Genomic DNA, 15,918 nt, shown 5'->3' with positions numbered 1-15,918 from the left:
TTGCAGGCAAGATCCAGAAAGATTATTTCATTTTACAGTAACACTAAATACAATTTATCCAAAATACAGTTTCGCCTAAGGCAAATATTAGCACCTATACAAAATCAATAGCTGCATGGTCTACTAAAGACAATGTCCACGGATTTAGAACCATACACTCAAATGGTAACATGGACAAGCTCAGCAATCAACATCACAATTTGAAATGACTCATAAAAGGAAATCCACATAAAACTAATATAGTTGACTCAGTTTAGCTAGCAAATGAAAATCGATTAAATTAGGCAACATGCTCATTAGCAGTATACTCGTCAACCCTTACTACAGTCATAAACACTGGATGAAGTTTAGGAACATTAGAAATATCTGAACAGAACGAACCCATAATAAGTTCAAAGAAGTACTAATAACTAATTTTAAATAGAAAACAAATTTAGAAATAAATAGAGAAAAATGTACAATGCAAAGAGACACAAAAACAATCAATAGTGGATAATGGGGTACAGTGATATGGATTTCAAAAGTTCTGATGCAAAAAGTGTTGACAAAACACAGAACAACAATCAGAGGTTGAGTCCCACCAGGATCCAGGCACAATTTCACACTGACTGTGATGAAGCAGGGTCTGAAATGAACAAACAAGTGTCACACCAGGGAGCACAAAGCTCTCCAGTGGGAGAAGGCTCAAAGGTGAAGGTGGAGAGGGTCCCTCAAAGTTGGATATTCCTTTCAAGCTTCTGCTGTAACTGGTTTTGCATCATAAGCTTGGAACAGGATTCTATCAATACAGAAGTCACTTCACAGCTACAGTAGATTTGCAGCTGGGTGCCACTCAAAGGATTAACTTCAGACTTTGTCACTTTGTTGAATCCCGAAATCCACCAGCACAGCAACAGTAAAGCTGTAGATGGAAAGGATCCCTTTACTGAGAGGATGTGCTGAACCTCTTTTCAGCACAGCAAGAGGTTCTGAGCAGGATCAAAGTGGATTTCTTGTCGAATGAGGGTGCACCTTCCCAGGTGCACCCTTGTCATGGACTTCCGCAGATGGAAAAAAAACTAAGGGCCTGATTTAGAACTTGGCGGATGGGAATGCTCTGTAAAAGACATAACCGAGATCCCATAAACAGTATCACAATACCATTATATGCTATGGGGATTGTAATACAGCGTCACGTTTGTGATGGAATATTCCATCTGCCAAGTTCTAAATCAGGCTCTAAATCTCACTTTTTCATCCTTCTCCCTGGTCACTCCTGAAACTCTCAGGTCCCAAGGGCAAGCTTCTAATCACTAGGCCTCTCTCCCATCAAGGACTCAACAGGGTTTGATGCTCAGTGATCAGTTGGGTATCCTGAGAGAGAGGAGTACATCTGCTTGCTGTATCCCTGTAGCAGGCAACAGAAGGCTAACCAACTGACAGCTGGAGAGCAGTTCTAGTCACTCAATGCCAGCAGGAGTCAGGACGCCTTGAGTCTGCAGCTGTCATGTAGAGCCCTCTTTCTTCAAGTTGTTTTCTTCACAGGTCCAGAAATGTTCTGAGGAGTGGTGGTAGTGAGGTTCCAGACTTATCCTATGCACTACCCAGTGTTTGAGTAATTCCTTAATCCAATCCTGGCTAAATTCTCACATAATCCCACCTCTTTTTTCAATACTTCCGTTCTCATTTTACTGCAATCATTCCCAAAGTTCCTCAACCAACGTGACCCTAGGGTTCTTCCACCTGCAGGAGCTTTGGCCCATTCTCTGGTTTTCTCTACACATATGGCTTTCTCTACTGCTGTGGATGCTGACTGTGGTGGTTTATTTACAGGGGTTAACTAACACATGAGTAAAACTACAGGTGTATGTTTACACTTCCTGTCCATATAACATTACTACCTTTTGCTATTCACCCTTCCAAGTGTAAAGTTACTCAAAGTGTTGACTTACATGTCTCTATAACCTGACGTATAGTAGCAAAGTTACAATTGTAACTGCAGTGGGCATTCCACACACCAGAAGGAAGCCTCCATAATCTGGGAGAAGGTCTCCATATGGTAAAGTATAGGGAAAAGTTTGAAAGTTTCCTAAACTTTAAAAAAAATATATTTATTTTTAGAGATTTCTTTTTACATTAAATAAAGTGTAGTTATATTCCTCCCACTGGTTGGTCATATGTGGTGCTGGATTTTCTTCAGCTAAGTGGTGGAGTTCAATTATGACTGTTATGGGTCCTTTTTGGCTATAGTAACTATAGAAGGGCAGATTGTAAATAGAAATGGGCTAAATCTTTTGTGGATGGGTGCATGTCCCTCCCGAATCCCCTCGCTAACCCCTCAAGCCCCTTATCACTCTTCCCCAACCCCTTCCCTTTAGAAGTAAGTAGTCTCCATTTTCCAGCCACTCCCTCCGCCCACATTTATTACTAAAATGTATAGTTATGTGTGTGTAGAACTCTGCAGTCCGTGGTACAGAACTCCACACATTAAAGATCAGAGAGGCAGAGGTGCAGACCTTCACATGTGGGTATGTGATTAGCATTTTGAAATATGTCAGTGATACTACTTCAGTACTACTAACTTACTATAAATGCAGTTTAATAGGCCCTAGAATGTCTAGGGTGGCTATGGGATGAAATGGTTGTAGTACTGGACAGCCCAATTCGAAGATTTCCAAAGTACTACGTATAAATGTTGCCACCTGCCCTGTCGTCCTGACAGATAGCTTTTCTTTGCTAATCGATTACTCTCTTATACCACCCTTACCTTGCTACTTCCACAGCACTGTTTTCCAAGAGGAGAGTTTTTAACAAGTCAACCAATGATGTGCATTTGATCTGTGGAGCACAGCTGAGAGCTCAACCTGTTCTTACTTAAACAATAATGACAGCTTTCTGTAATTGTTCATTGTGAAGGCATACTTTTTGCCAATGCGCAGCATGCTCCATTTTTGTATATTTATAACCCAGTCCTGTGGGCTTACAAGACACAATTTAAGTGTGACTAATACTTAGCTAACATATAAAAAACAGGTTTTTATATACAGCAAATACATGTTCCCTTGCCATGCAATATTGCAGTGCTTACAAGCTCTTTGGAGCTATATATTTTTGTCATATATATGGGTGGTAAAAATACACATTGCAGCCACATGCAAGACTTACATTTCATGCTACTGGTACATTTCTTGCATCATCTCTTATGGCCATACTTCAATGTTAAAATGCAGTAGGGTAAAACTGATGAGGAGGACATTTTTGAGCAAACGCACATGTGCTATGCCACTGTTCAACCATGGAAAAATGTGGAGAGTCCTAGATCAAGCAAAACCAGGCAGGTAAAAGGGGATGGATCACAACAACGTGACGTCCTTTTTTTTTTTTTGATAACGACCTTTATTGATTTTGCAGGAACAATTAGGTACACAACATAAAGCAAAAATGAAGTCAATATAAGCGAAAAGGAAAAGGACAACAGGTAATCTCCCGCACCTCCAAACATACCTCTACATCGTTTTTTTACATCGGATATGCATTTTTGAACCCACACGTTTAAAGGACCATCAGTTCTTGGTATGCCAGGGGTCCCCCACAACCGGTCAGCCCCAGTCCATATGTGAGTTAGGTACACCATGTGGTCTCCCACTTACCCCACACCTTCCTGTATTTGTTCGGGCACCCCCTTGCCTCATATACTAGTTTTTCACGTTGGGCGCACCAGTCCACGCCCCGTCGCCACTTGGCCAATGCCGGTGCCGCCCTTGCTTTCCAGCCTGCCACAATATCTCTTTTGGCCACCAGACAGGCCACCCCCAGGAAAGTTCGGTCAGCCAAACTGGACCCCACCCCCCCATGACCCCAAGCAAGAACGGCAATGGAGCCGCCTCTACCCCTTCCTGCAGAACCTCAGAAATCTCAGCAGTCACCGCTCTCCAATAGGTCGCAATGACGGACAGGACCACACCATGTGATAGAAGTCAGCATTCAAGCTCAAGCATCGAGGACAGTCTGCATGGGGTCGGAAGCCTGCCCTGTGCAACCTTAGAGGCGTGAGGTAGGCTATGTGCAGGTAGTATGACTGTAACACCCGAAAGCGAGTGGCTATGGCAAGGGCCCGAGGGGCCATCAGTGCCTCCCTCCAGTCTTCCTCCTCCATGAGGCCCAACCACTATTCCCACCTCCGACAAAGCCCATCCAGCGGTCGAGCAGTGTTGGTGACCAGGGAATGGTAAATCTGTGAAACTCCCCCCTCGCTTGCCCAGGCTCCTCATCATCACCTTTGCCTCCATGGGGCCGCACTCAGGGATACTTTCTCCAGCTCGGATATATGCCTGCAGCGCATGACGAAATTGCTGGTACCTGTGGAACTGGGTCTTATTGAGTGAAAAGAGTTGCTGGAGCTCCTCAAAAGATGGCAGGCGCAGCCCCTCCCAAACGTCACCCACCAGGGAAATTCCTATAATGTCCCATCTCTGGAATCCCTTCCAGACCGAGACCTCCACCAGCAACCTCCCATGCCATAACAGAGTCTGTTGAGTGAGGCAGCCCCACCAAACTGTCGCCAGCCCAGCAGCACCACTCTGGTCACCCCCGAGGCCCCGCGGGGGATAGGGCGACCATAGAGTATCTCTAGTACTCCGGGGTAACTCATCGTCTGAAGCTCTAGCTGTGTGACATCCTTTTTTACATGTTCATATTGTGTTTATATGCCCAGTGAGGTGATGAAATCTTTTTTAACGTATTGGGTCACTTGAGAGTAAAACAAAGGAATGTGGCTTCAAGGTAAGGAGCTAGTACTTTATGAAACACCATTATAAATAGTAGTGTGAGAACCATGATTACACAATGTCCCAGAGTTATAAAATGAGCCTTTAAACCGCTACAAAACTATTGAAGAAAAACAAATGCCCCAATCACTCTTCACTTTTTATAATAATAAAATGCTCTACCAACAAACCTTGAATACGTCCAAAGCTGTCTTCTTTCATAACCAAATCTGTGATTCAAAAATATACCAAGAAAGATTTTTGTGCGACAAAGTCTCCTGTACCTCACCTCCCTGTTTTTTTGCCCCAAGTAGCTAGGGATTTGCCATTGCAACCCAAGCACCAGATATGACAGATAAACTACTAAGAAAATCAGCAACTGACTTCAATACATCTGAGACAATCACTTCAATCTCAAAACCGCAGAGAGCTTAGAAAAATCCTCCTAACAATGTCAAAACACTGTGTTTGTCCAACATGGAAAAGATTACAGCATCTTGCTCTCTCGTTCTGGTAACCCTTCACTTACGTCTTCTTCAAACATAGTGTGGTCAATGACATGCAGAGATGAAGAAACTGCAACCCCCTTATGAGAAGCTCAATACAGAATCTTCCTATTACTATTGTTTCTTTTCCCCACCAATATTCTATTGTGTTTATTGACAAATTTAGTCTCTATTCAAACCATGCTGGAAGATTTCCAATAAGTGTCAGACGGGCATCACAAGGATACTGCTACTTTAATGGTGGCTCATGGTGCCCCTTGCATTATTGCTAATTGATGCCTCTCTTTTTTTTTATTCTCATCAACAATTAAAGGTGTTTGAATAGTAGACCACATCATCATCCTTAAGACCATGGCCCTCATTCTGACCCTGGCGGTCTTTGACCGCCAGGGCGGAGGACCGCGGGAGCACCGCCGACAAGCCGGCGGTGCTTCAATGGGGATTCCGACCGCGGCGGTAAAGCCGCGGTCGGACCGGCACCACTGGCGGGGTCCCGCCAGTGTACCGCGGCCCCATTGAATCCTCCGCGGCGGCGCAGCTTGCTGCACCGCCGCGGGGATTCTGACCCCCCCTACCGCCATCCAGATCCCGGCGGTCGGACCGCCGAGATCCGGATGGCGGTAGGGGGGGTCGCGGGGCCCCTGGGGGCCCCTGCAGTGCCCATGCCACTGGCATGGGCATTGCAGGGGCCCCCGTAAGAGGGCCCCTACATGTATTTCACTGTCTGCTGCGCAGACAGTGAAATACGCGACGGGTGCAACTGCACCCGTCGCACAGCTTCCACTCCGCCGGCTCGATTCCGAGCCGGCTTCATCGTGGAAGCCTCTTTCCCGCTGGGCTGGCTGGCGGTCTGAACGAGACCGCCCGCCAGCCCAGCGGGAAAGTCAGAATTACCGCCGCGGTCTTTCGACCGCGGAACGGTAACCTGACGGCGGGACTTTGGCGGGCGGCCTCCGCCGCCCGCCAAGGTCAGAATGAGGGCCCATGTGTTTAGTGATTAGCATAGGTGTTTATATCCTGAGATGGTTTAGCTTATGTCTGAAAAATGTAAATATGTAGGAATAAAGCTCTGTCCTCTAATGATTCCCACAGGGCTCCATTCTCCTCTCTTGGCTCTTAAACAAAATCTGACCTAGACAACACAGACTCAGTTTCATGTTTCATCCCTCTGGCAGTCTTGGGAATTTTCCCAAACTTCCAGTAACACCCCTTGGTAGTGGCTGACAGGCTAGACTTACAGATAAATATTACTGGGGAAATGTGCCCACACACATCTTAGACATTTGCAAATCATCAAATTCTACATCCATAAGCAAGCTTTAACATTTTGAAAGACAGATGCATTTAAATTTTCATATTGCAATATTTTAATGATTAGTTTGCCAAAGTCAGAGTCACACCCAATAAGTCATCCTTCATTCTTCAGTGCGCCTAATCGTACACCAGTCCACTAATTCTACCACATGATCCGATACAGGAATACATCATATAGCTCCCAATGTAGCTATATGATGAAACTTCATGAAACTGCGTGTATTTAATAAAAACAGTCTACTAGAACACCTTACAATATCTTGCTTAAATCTTGTCATATTAGGTGGCCAACACTCAGGAGCAAAGGCTTTATGAAAAAGGTCACCTTGCCTCACTCCTTCACAGATAACTTATCTAAAATCGAAAACAACCAATAGCTGGTGATTAGTTTATATGTCTTACTCATTAGCTATCCACTCCTTTGAAGTCTCACATTTCTCACAACCGTGGATTGAGTACATCAACAAATTTGGTGGACTATCTGGGGAATTGGAACCCTTCCTTTACAATTTGATGCTCGCTACAGTCCTTAAGCACTCTGGGAGATGGCTTCTTCTGATAATTCTTTTAACACAGCCTTTACTTTTCCTTTCTTTGACGCAAAAGTGAAGACATTTTGTAATGACCTTAATGACAGTATTGCCTGCATACAGGAGTGTGTGAAAGGAGAAAGCTACAATTTGTCTATGTGTTATAATCCTTCAGTAAATATAAACATCTGCTTGGTTTACAAAAAATAACAGCAACACATACACACAGTGTGACTCATTAAGAGGATCACGGCAGGTGAGGTGGTAATCCTGCACCAGTATATGCAATTGTGATGTGGTATTTACCAGTGTGGAAATACCTAGCCTAGCGTGAGGTTCTTTTTTTTGCTTTTTTTAACATGGGCTCCAAAATCCACTTTTGGACTTAATACTACTTGCAATCAACAAAAGGCCTTTGTTAAATACATTGGCTCTTTAAGAACCATTTGAAAATTTCACATCTGTATCTGTTTAATAAGTTGATGTTGTGGGCCACCACTGCAAAAATTGTTCCAGCTCCATTTTCCAGGGCATGATGTGCACCTCACACTAAACCTAATTATAATTAAATAAGACTTCAAAGCACTGTACTCAGACTGAACTAGAAAGTGAAGTGGGTAGAATGTAATGGCTTGTCTGAGCTGCTATTGGGATTTAATCACAGAAACGGCACTCAGTCTTACAATGTCCTAACAGGATAAGTTTATCAGGCATGCCACTGTTGTTGACCTCTTAGTGAGAGATGATACACAGATTTGGGTCGAGGGGTATAGAGCAGTGGAAAGAGCCTGAATCCACTATTGTGCTGCAGGGAATTATACATATAGCAGAGGGTTGCCATTACACGCTCCACAAGCTGGAGTGGTTAGAGATCACCGGCTGAAGCGTTCTCTCGGGGAATGACATCATCGGATGGTGCAGAGGAGGAGGGTATTTAGGAGTTCTGAAGATCTGCTTCTTCTTTTCTTGACCACACACCTGAGAACTCTTAGCCCACTGGACCTGTGGTATAGGCCGCAGGATAGAAGAACAATACCGAAATGTGAGACCCGAGTGTGGGGAGAGAATATTTGAGATTTCCCTTGATATAGTGACACAAGTCGCAACAATTAACTTGACGCATGCTTGGGGTGTAAATGATTCGATTCAGTACAATAAAAATTTGCGTCAGCATAGGGGTTAGGGGACTGCTTATAAAAAGTTTATACAGTGTATGTAAGTCTTGCCACCAGGGCTTCAGAAAGGAAAATGAAGTAGGCATTATGGAGTCTCGAAAGAACTAACGATCGGGGATTTGCATGGCTTTCATGCTGCAGTTACAACTTGTGAGTCATGCAAAGGAGTAACTTCTTGCCTTGTAGTTAAGGTGTTAGTCTCTCAACATGAAGTTTATAGGTGTGAGCCTGGAGGTTTTACATGTTTCAGTGTTAGGTACAATAAAGAGATTTTGATATTTGATGAATACCTTAGGAGTGATTTTCAATTGAAAACAGCCTTACTAAGTAAACAAAGGTTTTGTGCATACCTTGTCGAATAGTTAAGGCCTTAAAATCTCACCTGGAGAGTTAGGGATCTATGTTGTAGGCATCCTTGTGAAGCAAGGAGCATCTGGTGGCCTGCTGCTTAAAGTCTTAGACACGCACACTGAAGGTTAAGGGTTTGAGACATGGGACCTGGGGGTCATGTGTCAGTCTAAATATAAGACTCTCAGATGCTTTACAAGGAACATGCTCTGATAAATTGGAAGAAACTTATGATGGTGGGGGTACATGAGTGCGCTTCACTGACACTAATGGTTTTTCATGTTTACCATCCTAGTTCATTTGACGTCTGTTCGTGAAGTTAGATTACCTTAGGCCTCTAGCAGGGTTTCTGGTCAGGAATCTATGTAGGTAAGAACAGAGGCTGCAAAAAAACAGGACTGGAGGGTGCCTAAGAATCCAGAGGTAAGGCACCTTGGGCTGTTTTTCTTCAACGGGTGGGAAGGGACCGACCTCCCGTGTGGCAGCCAGTGGAGACAGATAAGTGGTATGAGGAGATGTGAGGCAATGAAAGATGTACTGTGTAATGCATTCTCTTTCTTCAATAGCATGGCACCCAGGAGAATGTGCACAGCCACGGGCAGCCTAGACATGCAGAAGGTACGCCGCTCCTTCAGGAAGCTCTGGAAAGCAACAAAGACCCCCTGCATTGATTGGGCCCTGAAGATGGTGTCCAGGGGCCTTGGAAAAGACCAGCAGCCATCCAGGAACCTTCCTTAGAGGCAGAGAAAAATGTTGGCCTGCTATAAAGTTTCACTTGTGGCTCCAGGGTCTCGAACTGGCTGCAGCTGGCACCAAAGGAGGAGGATGAGATGGTAGGAAGGCAAATGCCAGCACATTTCCCAGGAGGACAGGGTTCCATTGCCTCCATTAACAATGCCAATAAGGGTTTGTGGAGCAGAGTATTGTGTTTATTTTGCAAACACCTCAGAGGGACAGTAACCCTGCTATGGCGGCTGCCCCTCCTCCCACGCTGGTGAATGCGGTCGACCCTCAGCTGCAAGGTGTGGTCCCAATGTGGGATGTCCAAACTAAGGTGTCCTCTCCCTCATAGGCCTAAGCAGCAGGTACCAGTACAGTGTCTGCAACTGGTGGGATGGCCACAGGGGAGGAATCCAGCAGTACAGCAGTAAGGGCAGGGCCCTTAGTGAACACAAACCCACTAGTGTGGGCTCAAGGCAGGCACACCTCAACTCAAGCCCTATCCTTTTTCTGTACAGGTTCAACCATTCTTGCTCCCTCATTTGACACAGCATGGCATGTTCCCTCGGAGATCAGAAAAAAAGGTGCATTAAGGGGAGCTCTGTAATGTGTTTGACTTTATAAATGTGGGGGGTGGGGTCCAGAAAAGGAAAAATGGGGATGGAGGAGGAGTGTAAGCCTAAGGAGGTGTGGGTGTAATGGTCCCTCAAGAATTGGGAGACAGTACTGTGTACACATTCAGCAATCTTAACACTGGAAGTCTATAGCTTCACCATTGTTTAGGTACATGTCATTGATCCACGGCACTGTATCCATATTCCAGGGTACAGCTTGGTTACAGTATGATGTAAAATTTAGGCAGACAAAGGCAATCAGGCTGGATGTCGAATGAGATCAGAGCGAGATAACGGAATTCAAAATGGGGGTCCTCCGGTGGGAAATACCCACAGTCCTTTTGGGTAGACTTGTCCTGGACTTGTGGAAGCTTGGTGTCACATTGTCCTAGATCTTATTGCAGCATTGTTTGCCTCATGGTCTAAGTGTGTGTATGAGGCACATGATGAGTGTTTGATCATACTTTTGAAGCAGGCAGTAGAGATGAATGTTTCAGCACATTGGGGGATTTAAAATTCTCTGCAATACAGAGGGAGCTAAGCAAGTTGGTGGCAATAGTCTCTTGCTGCTTTTGTTGTAGGGCAGAGGGCATGTGTGACCCAACAATAATTTTACGGTAAATATGGGTATAAGGGAATGGGAGTGTATTGCCCCAGTGCTGCATGATGTCAGGAGGCCAACTGTTATGTCAAAACTAACACATATCACTGGAAAACTGCCAAATGCATGTTCTTCACAATATAAAAGCTTACTCTTAAGGCTGGCTTATTCTCTCACATTCTTGGGGCTTTCAGGGTATCTGAATTGGTTCCAGCCTCTAAGTTGGATCAGTCCACCGGGGTTAGTATCACATAGTCTTGTCAGGGGATTGCCAAAGAGTTAGAATAAAAAGCCCAAAGACTGACTAGATGGGAAAGTGATCTTGGATGCATCTCTCTGCACTTCCAGGCACTGCCTATTGTCCCGTGACCTAGTTGCATGAATATCTGCACTGCAGGCCCCAGAATGGGCACCACAATATGTTAGTGTGCGAGGATGGCACCCAACACACGCACATTCAATTTACATGGGTATGTAAGCACACCATGTCCAGTATAGGGGTGGACACAATATACTTCATGTCCCCCTTGCCCAGTTCGGGACAATGACTATGGCAGGGGCACTGGGCTTGCCTGCATAGACCATAAAGCGGATAGGGCCGTGGCTCCCACTCCTCCGCATCCCTGACAAGGCACATCTCATCCCTCAATTGTGTGGCTATCCGGGAGAAAAGAACAAAGCCAACTACACCCAGTCATGTGACCTAGGACAAGCTGCAGGCAAAAACAGCTAAGGCAAGAAAATACAATTTTCTAAAAGTGGTATTTTCAAAATGATAACTTAAAATCTGACTTTAACATTAAAGAAGAATTTTTATTACACTTTCCCAGACAGCAAACATGAAAGGTTTACCTGTTTCCTATCAAATGTTAGCACTTATTGGATGTAATAAGGCAACCCAGTTGTTATTCTATGGGAGAGGTAGGCCTCGCTGTAGTCAAAAACCAATTTAAGAGTTTTTCAAAACCAGGACATGTAAAACATAAATGTACATGCTAAACCTTTTAATTACAATGTACCCTACCCTATTGGCTACCTAGGGCCTATCTTAGGAATGACATATGTATTATAAAGGGAGTGTCAGGCACGGCAAGGGGGTTATCTTGCCAAGCTGATTTGGCAGATCAAAACTGCATTCAGGCTGCAATGGCAAGCCTGGGAAATGTTTTAAAGAGCTACTTAGGTGGGTGGCACAATAAGTGCTGCAGGCCTACTAGTAGCGTTTAATTTACAGACCCTGGGTAGATGGTATACCACTCCACAAGGGTCTTATAAGTAAACTGAATATGACAAACAGGTATAAGCCAATCTTACCATGCTCAGAGGAGAAAGCACAAGCACTTTAGCACTAGTTAGCAGTGGTAAAGTGCACACAGTCCTATGGCCAACATAACAATTTCAGCAAAACTTGGATAGCAAAGGCAAAAGGTTTGGGGGAACACCATCTTGCGGCTGACAGGTTTAAAAAAAGATACTCCCAGAGTCAACCTTAAGTTCTATCAGGCATAATCTCCTAGAGGACATAAGGTCTTCATTCAAACAGTCTTAGGGGCTATAGCCAAGGAAGTATTGGTGCGGTGTAGAAGTTGAGTTCGTCTGTGACCTTATTGCCATGGAAATTGGACTAATGGCTGAATTTGTCCCCTTGTTGGGTGGTTCTCTTCATGGACTTGATGCTGACTGGATTGGGGGACTGATCTGCTGGTGACCTAGAACTTTCAGCCCTACCCTGAGTTGCCTGGAGTTGGTTATAGTTAGGGCATCGCCTAGAGGCAGGAACCCCAGCAGGAATGGTGCATTGTGCAGTGCTCTTGTGTTGTGCATTTTGTATCATACTGTTGGTATTTTCCATCCCTCCCCTAGTTCTGTGTGAAGTGTGTAGAAATTGATATTGATGATAGCATATGACCTACTACACTTGGGGGGGATGTGAACTGTTGCCACTAGGTTGCTGCTCTTGCTGGGAATATAAATAGAAAGAACTTGCTGGATACAATGCATTCATGAATTGTTTATCACTAGGATGGGAAATCCTGGATAAATATATTTTGTGCTACATATATTTGATTCCTTGCTTCTGATATCTAACTTCTATGTAACAACCTTTTCATTCCTTGATGGAACTTTGTGCGAATAAATAACTATGTTTGGTAGACCCATAAGGTTAATGGGAGAATGTGGAAGGATTGGAAGGGGAGCTGCGGAATGGGGTAGGTGTGTCTGTTTTTCAGCAACGTGCATATTGTGAGCTTGTTAAAAGCAAGAAGCCGGGGCGTGGCTGGAGGTCACGCAAGATGGCTGCTGCTCTTTAGAGCTCGTGAGGCTTTAGCACTTCCTGGAAGGAGGAGATGTTTTCACTTCAAAATGATTAATTTCTTCAGCAATTTTTAGCACTGGAGCTCTGCTGCTGCATAAATATGCCTATATCTTACAGAGGCATCCAGTTTTGAAGTCATTTCAGAGACTTCATGTGAGGGCCTGAGGTAAATATTTATCTGTGTCATTTGTGTTTCACTCCATAAGCCTCTGCACAAACCTAAACTTTCACAGAGATGTTTCTATTTGACTTTTAACTGCTTGCCTGGATGTCATTCTACAAATCTAATTTCCTCTGCTATGGAATATTTATTACCTTCTGACAGCCAGCTGAACTTTTGACCTCTCTCTTCAAACACATTTGGCTGAGGTTTTCAACTTTCAGTATTCACTGACAGCTCTTGTTGTCAAGGAGCTCTTTCAAATTGCTCTTCATAACATGGTAAATGCTTTCCTTTCATGGAGGCGATTTTTTCTTTTCAGAAGGTTCCCTTAAAACTAGTCACCAATTTTTAGACTATGTGCAGTAAAGTGCTTTGCTCTTGTGGTATTCTGCCATGCCTGTTCTGAGAGAATAATTTAGGATTTTCTATTTATATATTTTTTATTATATTTAGGTTTGTTGTTGGAAACTTCTTGCAGCAGCTTCTCATCGTAATATAATTTCATCATCACCTCCACATTACTGGCTTCCTATTACCAAATTGCTCCTAGCTTTTATGGGGAGACAACATACTTCTCAGAGCAGCCAGTCATCCTCTTCCTCCAAGTCTAATAATCCTCTTCGAGTGGTGCGCACACATATAACTAAATCTTCTCTACCATCAGCTTTAACAAAGGATAGTGCTACAGACTTTTTAAAGGATACCGCCTCTTCATCTCATGCTGCTGGCGCAATTGCAAAAAAACTATCTAACATCTCCTTCGTCAAGTGCCCAAAAAAAGACCTTGATTCTCCCTCAAAATCACCTACACATCTCACTCTAGATGATGTCATGGAGGAATTGCGTGCATTAAAGCCCTTTATGATGGACACTAATGCCTCTTTGCAAAGTATTGAGGAGCAATGGTCCCAACACACACAGTGAATTTGTACTCTGGAACAGAGAGTCAGTAACCTTGAAGATTGTAACACTGTCAATTCTCAGATCTCCAAGGACATAGCTCAACTTAAAAGGCTTACTGAAAACTTAGAAAATAGAAATAGGAGAAATAATCTTCGCCTTTCTGGGATTCCAGAAGGTTCGGAAAGCTCTAACATGATTGCATTCCTTCAAACAGCAATACCTTCAATTCTTCGCTTGCCTTCTACCTCTCCCCTCTCTATCCAACGGGCACATTGTTTAGGTCCACGGACTTCAACTGGCCCTCGTGCACATCCTAGAGGCATTATTATTCTCTTTCTCCAATTTACTGACTTGATGCAAAAACTCTCGGAAGCCAAACAGATGGGCTCTTTGCTATGGTCAGGTCATAAAGTGTTTTTCACACAAGACTTTTCTCCTGCTACAGCTGCACGTCGCAAACAGTTTTTGGACTTACGTCCGCAACTCAAATCCTTGAATATTCAATATGGTCTTCTTCACCCATGCCTTTTCAAAATTACATTCAAGGGCAAATCTTACTCGTTTGAGGAACCTTCAGCACTACAAACTTTTATTAACCAACACAAAACAGAAGCAATGGAACTAGGAGCATTTGCAATTACTTGAAGATATAATTTATTTTGTCTTTAATGTCCTTTCTTTTTTTCTTTTCTGGACAGTTTAGTAGTAATGGTTATGTTTAGTATTCATATCCACGGTTTTCCTTCTCTGCATCTTCTTATTTTATTTTTTATTTTTTTAGATAGTGTTCTTTGTGCAATCCTCATGATCCTTTCCCAACCGTATCCCTTTCTCACCATCCAAATTGTTCTCCTCCACATTCCACTGGTAAGGTTTGATTTTTATTTTTCTTCATGTCACACTCCTTTACTGTAGTTATTATGTTATTTGGTCTCCTGAATGGTATATTTCTCATTTGTATGTATTTTCTTTCTTTCATGAAACTTGCCTTCTTATGTTTTCATATCTAATATCACTTTTCTTGTGCTGAAGCCACTCTTGCCTGTCTTTTCAGGTTCTCTGCTGTCCCTCTACCTTTCGGGGTATTCACTTTCTATCTTGTCTTGTTTAGCTTTCGTGGGCTTCAGTCCCTGTATTGCCACATCCATGTATATACAACTTCTGGAGGTCATCTTCCTCCTTTTCTTTTTCTTTACTATCTTGTTTCTTTCCCATTTCTTTGCTTTTGCAAAATTGATATGCCTAGTTTTTTCCTTGTTACAGCAGTTGTTTATTAATACTTCTTGTTATGCAACTTAGAACTGTTACTTGGAATGTTAAGGGGCTTAAACACCCCATTAAACGTCAGCGTGTCTTATTTCAACTAGATCGTTTGAAATGCCACATTGCTTTGTTGCGAGACTCACCTCAACGACTCTGAGGCAATTAAGCTTAAAAAACAATGGGTAGGAGACATTTTATACTCCCCTTCCAGCACAAACAAAAATGGGGTAATTATACTCTGTCATAAATCTCTCAAACCCCCCATAATTTCACAGCATCAAGATACAGAAGGTTGCTGGGTACTTTACAATTGACAATATTTCTCTTGCTATCCTAAATATATATGGCCCCACACATCCAGATCCAAATTTTTGGAAGAATCTTTCACATATTGTCTCTGAACATTCCTCAAACAATTTACTAATAGGTGGTGACTGCAACCAAATTCTCGATCCATTTTCGGACAGACGTTCCATGTCACGTTTCATTTCACATGCCTCCCACAAAGCTTTTAAAAACTTTATTTTACAGCATTCTCTCTCTGATTCCTGGAGAATATGCAATTCCGACCTCTTGGAATATTCTTTTTATTCTCCTACCCACCATTCCCATTCTAGGCTTGCTTATATCTTTCTGAGTAAAGGTTTATTGCAACATATGATCAACTCTGAAATCAGTGCTATTTTGATCTCAGATCACGCACCTGTGATTCCTGACCT

General features: G+C 43.4%; 1 protein-coding gene across 1 annotated transcript in view; it reads right to left on the bottom strand.

Annotated features, from left to right (window-relative positions):
- Positions 1-15,918, bottom strand: part of MYO3B (myosin IIIB) — a 1,099,693-nt gene that overhangs the window by 775,974 nt on the left and 307,801 nt on the right. The window lies entirely within an intron of this gene.

The sequence above is a fragment of the Pleurodeles waltl genome, chromosome 3_1, assembly GCF_031143425.1.
Source record: "Pleurodeles waltl isolate 20211129_DDA chromosome 3_1, aPleWal1.hap1.20221129, whole genome shotgun sequence".
In the NCBI taxonomy this organism is placed as follows: domain Eukaryota; kingdom Metazoa; phylum Chordata; class Amphibia; order Caudata; family Salamandridae; genus Pleurodeles; species Pleurodeles waltl.
The sequence above is the reverse complement of the archived record's forward strand: the minus strand, read 5'-3'. Positions and strand labels throughout refer to the sequence as shown.